This window comes from Chenopodium album, chromosome 18 (assembly GCF_948465745.1).
Source record: "Chenopodium album chromosome 18, dcCheAlbu1.1, whole genome shotgun sequence".
Classification (NCBI taxonomy): domain Eukaryota; kingdom Viridiplantae; phylum Streptophyta; class Magnoliopsida; order Caryophyllales; family Amaranthaceae; genus Chenopodium; species Chenopodium album.
This window is the reverse complement of record NC_137851.1, coordinates 46,214,482-46,221,162: the sequence shown is the minus strand read 5'-3', so window position 1 is coordinate 46,221,162 and position 6,681 is coordinate 46,214,482. Positions and strand designations below refer to the sequence as shown.

The 6,681-nt window shown below is 36.4% G+C and overlaps 1 non-coding gene across 1 annotated transcript; it reads left to right on the top strand.

The window, feature by feature from the left end:
* The first annotated feature begins 598 nt into the window (after positions 1-598).
* Positions 599-705, top strand: LOC145593206 (small nucleolar RNA R71). The gene has a single exon (XR_014102581.1). It is a non-coding gene; the product is annotated as a small nucleolar RNA R71 (small nucleolar RNA).
* The last annotated feature ends 5,976 nt before the right edge of the window (positions 706-6,681 follow it).

Here is a 6,681-nt window from a genome sequence, read left to right as displayed (position 1 = left end):
AGACACATAGTTACCACTACCACTAGCTTGACCTTGACCACTATTTTGCCCTTTAGTTTGGCCATTTCTCCAACCAAAATTGGGGTGATGTTTCCATCCCTCATTATAGGTGTTGGAGTAGGGGTCATACCTAGGGTTGGCATGCACATTATTTACTTGTTCCATAGAAGGGGAAGGGGAAGGGGATCTTTGCTCATTCAACAAAGGACATTCTGAAGACATATGGTCTTCACCACCACACACTTCACAAGACATCAATTGCATAGACACATTATCATTTGAAGAATTAGATGCATGTGAGTTGTGGAGAGGGGAGATGGGAAGAGGAGAAGATTGCATTTCATCAAATTTAGAGGACAAGGCATCTAATTTTGAGCTAAGCATATTGATAGCACTAACTTCATACCTTCCTCCTTTTTTAGTAGTGCTCCTCTCATCGTGACTCCAATCGGTGTAATTTTGCACCACCTCTTCAATGATTTTGAGTGCTTCCAATGGTGGCTTGTTCATGAGTGGCCCACCCGATGCTCCATTCAATAGTATGCGATCCGCCTTTAAGAGACCCTTATAGAACCCATGAAACAAGAGTCAATCTTCCATGCCATGATGTGGACATTGTTTTTGGTAGCTCTTAAACCTCTCCCAAGAATCATAAAGAGACTCATTGGGTTCTTGTTGGAAATTTGAAATTTTAGATCTCAACTCCGCCGTTCTCACAAGAGGTATGAACCTTCCAAGTAATACCGAAGTTACCTCATTCCAAGTTGTCAATGAGTTCGGAGTCAACCTATCAAGCCAATCACTTGCACTCCCAGAAAGATAAAATTTGAACATGCTTAGAAGAATGTACTCCAGAGTAACCCCATTTGCCTTCACAGTGCTACAATACTGTGTGAATTGCTTAAGATGTGCAATGGGATCCTCATGCTTTGCCTCAGAGAATTGATGAACCTCGATCAAGGTGATAAGGGCGGGCCTTATCTCAAAGTTGTTTGCCTTGGTGGTGGGAGTAACAATCCCACTTGGTTCTTGATATGATGGAGGACACCAAACTCTCTCAAAATTTAGTTCAGAGCGGCCATTTCCAATTGGTGAGGAGGTGGAGAAGTTGGAGAATTCGTCCTTGGTGATTCTAATGGAGTGGTGTCTCCACTAGATTAACTAGACTTAGAATGATCGTACTCGACTACCACTTGTGGCTCACTTGATGTAGCACCACTATCTATCGCCCTCTTTTCTCTTAGATTTTCCCTTACCACTTTTTCAAGCTCGAGGTTCAACGGCACAAGAGGAAGTGTCCTATTGCTGCATTTGGGCATAAAACAAAGACTAGATTGGAGATTAGTAGGTTAGTCAAAGAAAACAAAGAAAAATAAAACGGTAAAATGAACTAGTCTCACATATTTCACAAGTAACTCAATGCTTAACGCCATTCCCCGGCAACGGCGCCATTTTGGTAGAGGAATAATCGGTCGTTGGACAATCACCCTAAAACCAAACAATAATTCTACCTAACCGACCTAAGACAAGTTTAGGGTAAGTAGAGGATCGTATCCACAGGGAATGAGTAAAGAACACCAAGAGTATGAAACAGTTGTAAGCTAATTCGGTCACAAATTAGGTTTTGATTAATTAACTTCTATATAGAGGAACGCTAGGGGAAACGGGATTCAACACCAACCAAACCAAAGAATCAATAACAAGGATAAATCATGAGCACAAATGGAAGATATAATACGAACTTAACATTGTCTTCTTTGAAAGTTACAACATAAGTATTTTCTAGATTAGGCACTAAAATAACAAGGATTAAGTATCAAGGATAGAAAGTGGGTTTCTACCACGAGTTTGTCTCTCGATCGTTCCGAACTAGCATGAAGCACAAATAATTGGGATTTCTCACCTAATTACCATACTACAACATCCTATCCATTGAAACAAAGTATTCATAGTCATAAAAGCAACATAATCTAACTGCACAAGAAAGGACTCACTCCAAAACCCCATCTTTCTATGTGAGTAGAGGGATGAACACTTGAGCATAAAGTGGCCATCAAAATACACATGCAACAATCAATTCAAGCACAAAAAACAATCAATCCAAGGTAGAACATAAATATATCCAAGTCAATCAACCATAGCTTGGTTGGGCTTTCACCTAACCCCTAACTAAGAGACTACTTATTAAACATGGTGGAAATTACTCTAACAATTAAATCTAGGATTTTCATGAATTCAAATAAGCTAGAAGAGAGATAGAACAAGGATGGATTAAAAATGCAATAACAATAAACAAGATTAAGGGAGAAATTATCAACTCAAAGCAATTAAAAACTGAAAATTAAGAACAAGAGGTAGAGGAAAGAGATTACTTAATAAGCTTCAAAGTTGAGGAAATTGTTGAAATTGATAGAACAAACTTCAAATAATTCTTACAAATGATTGAGTTTTTGAGAAACTAAGCTAAAGGAGAGGAAAACTATGCACTAATTAAGAGAATAAGCCTAAGGGAATTAAGAGAGAAGAAGGTCCGTACAAATGAGCTCAAGGGAGGTATTTATAAGACCCCCAAATAAAAGACAGAGAAAACAAGAATTGAGCTCGACTGTAGGCCTGCACGGACGTGCCAGGTTCGGCATGGACGTGCGGCCTATGCTACACAGACGTCCCATGATGTGCACGGCCATGCAGAGCATGGAAAACAGAAACAAAAGCTTCTGTTTTGGTACCCTGCAACCTGCACGGGCATGTCAAATGTTGCACGTCCATGCAAGTCTTTTCATGCTGAACCAGTAGCTACTGTTATGGACCAAGGCACCCTGCACGGACGTGCCAGGTTTAGCACGGACATGCCAGGGTTTTAGCACTTGCACGTCCGTGTGGTCCTGGGAAATAGCAATCCACATTCTAGAGCACCCCTACACGGGTGTGCAAGAGTCAGCACGGTCGTGCAGGGTCTTCATGGCCTTAATATCCTTTCTTTCTTCAATCTTGTTTCTTTTTTCTTCATTTTTGCTTCACTTCCTTTCCTCTTTGCTTAAAGTTCCTTGCGTACTTCCTGGGATGCATCGTAGTGCATTCTTTGGACCTAAAATGTCATCAAAAACAATAACAACCCGTGAAGCACGTAATATACAAAAACATGCATAAAAATAGAGTAAATAATGAAGCAAGGCACCAATTCCTTACATATTCAACGTTAAAAACCACTATATAATCATACAAAATAGCAAGCTATCAAATCCCCCCAAGCTAAGCTTTTGCTCGTCCCGAGCAAAATAATCATAACACACTATAGTGAGGAAAGAACTTACTAAAGCCAAGCCAAGGGAAAGCAACAAGAGAGGGAGGAAAGGTAAGCAAAATCAATTAAGACATTAACAAATCACTTTTAGCACAAGTGAGAAGCCATTTAAACCCACAAGTCGCCTTACGGGATGAGTTTTGATCTCGTGAGGGTTTCCCTTGAGTTTAACCCACAACTCACACAAAAACCAAAACAAACCACCAATGATTATACACAATCCAATGTTTTTATCGCCCAAGTCAACTCATCGGGATATGAATAGCAAGCAAGACAAGTGATCAACTTTCGAGAATTACCAATCATAAAAATGTACACATGAATTGGGGGTAAAGAGAAGAACTAAGCAAGGTTGCACTAGGCTACTTTTTTAGACCTTTTACTATTTCATTAGAGCACATCTAGATATTCCAAAGTTGTAACAAGCCCTTTTTCGGTTATAAAATCTTGAAATGTTAGTCCACCTTCCAAAATGCACACCCAAGGCCCTTCAACTACACTCTAACTCGGGAATTTCACAATATATAACGATGTAAGAACGGTGTGGGAGGCATCCACAAGTTGACCTCTAAAGAAGAGAAAATAAGAATTTGAGAAGTTTTTGGGGGGAGTTTTTGTTCTCTCTTTTTTTATGCTCTTCTTTTCTTTTTTTTTTTCATTGCCCTCGCCTCTTTTAACTGTGAGCGGCTCTTTCTTCATTCAAAACATGTGGCTTATTATGCCACTTATTACACATGATACAAGTAGAACCGATTCCCTAATAGAGTTTCATTTCGAGGAGGAAAGGATGCACATCAAGGGCACAAGGGACCGCAAATCAAATCAAACATATCCTACTTTGGGAAAATTTAGACAATATCCTATATTAGATGTGCAATTGATCATTCATCGATTTTCATTTCATAGACACTAGTGCAATCAAGATTAATAAACCTTTAAATGACCCCAACTCTTGCATACACCTTTCTAAGAGAACTTTTACTATCACTCAAGAGTCAAGCAAGCAAAACACATAAATATCATCATTTGAGTCTCATGCTTGGGCATATTTCGGATTTTTTTTTTTTTTTTTTTTTTTTGAGGAAAGAGATAAAAATCTACAAAGCACTAATATTTACAACAATAAACAAAATTGATCATAAAAATAAAAACACAACTATGCACTAACTAAGGAGAGAGGAGAAATATTCATATGATAAGAGATTTGGATTCCAAAGGGAGCAAATTTGGACTAAAGGGATTTGGATGTTAGGGAAAGGGAACAAACAACATGCAAATTCAACAAGCAAACATGAGAACACAACATGAACCAATGACTCGTGAGAAAGACTCCCCACCCAAGCTAGCATAAACATTGTCCCCAATGTTAAAACAATAATAGCACAAAGAGAAGGGGAGGAAGAGTACTAACTCACTGGCTCGGGCCTCCTTGGGAGCTTGAGCCCCCGGGGTACCAATGCCGGCACATGTTGTGGAATTCAACCAATTCCGACCTTAGACCATCGAAGCTCGTCCTCATGTTGTTATAAGAGGATCTCATGTCTTCGTGAGACTTTCTCATAGTCTCAAATTTGGTAGTCATGCAGGTGAAACCCGCATTCATGAGTTGAATTTGTTGCTTGAAAGATAGGTGTGGGTTTCCTAGAAACGTTCGGGTTACATATATTTGTTTCGAAAACCCAATTATTGGACAAAATTTATCAATTAAGTTTAATGACATGTAAACTTTGGTGCAAAGTTAGTTGACAACTTCATTATGCTACTAGTTGCTTGTACATATTGCCAAATACAATAATACTATATGATCAAACGTTGATTAACCAAAAAAAAATTTTGTGCCTCACGCCAAGGATAGAAAAATAATTGATCACTTGTATTTCCCCATAATACGCATGATTTATCGTGCTAAATATCCGTAGCGCATTTTTAGTCTAAAGTACAAAATTACGGATCAAGTACAAGTTGATGCTTCATCATTGGCTTTTAGCCATCAAAGTACTAACGATCAAGTGAGGTAAACGTATCAATTTCTACAAATTCTTTTGATAAAGTTTATTGAGTGAATTATATTCTCTTGCCTTTGACTTTAAATTTGATTGTCTACTTAAATATCCAATATCCTACTTGTTCAACGAAATAAACATTGAAATGAATCGCCCACCATTTATATATTTCTTTTTATCAGCAAAAAAAGGCGGTGAGTGGTGTCTAATTAATGACTTTGTATTTATTCGGCTAATATTCTTTACAATATTTTTGTAATGCTATACGTAGCTTTTAGAGTTACAAATAAATATTAAATGTCTTTTGTTATTTGGTATTCCCTCCATCCTTTTATTATAGGTCTATTTTTCATTTTTGCATGGAAATTAAAAAAGATGAAGATTCCTTAAAACTAATAATTGGGGGTATAAATATGCATGTGGGGTTAGAGAGATATAGAGAAAGAAAAAGTGATTGGGAATTAGGAGAGAGAAAGTATTAGGAATTGATATTAAAGTACAAAAAAAGAAAAAAGCAAAAGCATGGCAAATCATCAAAAAGAGAATAATACTGTAAAAAAGTACAACTTATAAATAGAAACAATTACTTAATTTTGATGAACTAAAAAAGGAATGTAGGCATATAATAAAAGGACGGACGAAGTATTAATTTAGAAATGCATGACAAAATCACGCATTAATGAAGAGATTTCACTAATAATTTCATCTTTTACCTTCTAATACATAGCCCTTAGGAGTATATATAGCATTGAGACTTACATTAACAATGGGGCAAAAAGATAACACCAATAGAGTATTTTATCCCTATCATGACTATCCTAAATTATTTGGAACATTTTGATCAACACAAAAATTTGAGCAAACAAATAGGTTTTTTTTTTTTTTTTTTAATAGTTTGTAGTGGAATATTATTATACATAAGTCAATTTTTAGATTAAAAAAAAAAAAAATTGTAGAGTAGGATTATTTTATTGTATTTGGCGGGTGATGGGATACTATTTTACGGATTATATTTTATTCTTTTTTCGTTTTTATTTTTATTTTTTTATTTTTTTTATTTTTAATTTTTTTTTTCATTTGTAACAGTTTGACTATTATCCTATTCATTTACTTGACTTTAATTGGTTTAATTTCTAGTTAAGCAAAAACATCAGAGATATTAATTTGACTAGGTTTTGCTAAACTAGCACAAAATTAAGCAAAATGAATAGTTAAGTTTGGCCTTTGTGAACCTTGACCTTATTACTATGATGTTGGGCCTCAAACAAAGCTTGGATTGGAATACCAAACACAAGATTTGGACAGGCAAGGCAAATCCAAAAAGAAAAAAATCTTATAGTATTGAGGCCCAACGGTGAAGGATAATTCTTTGTT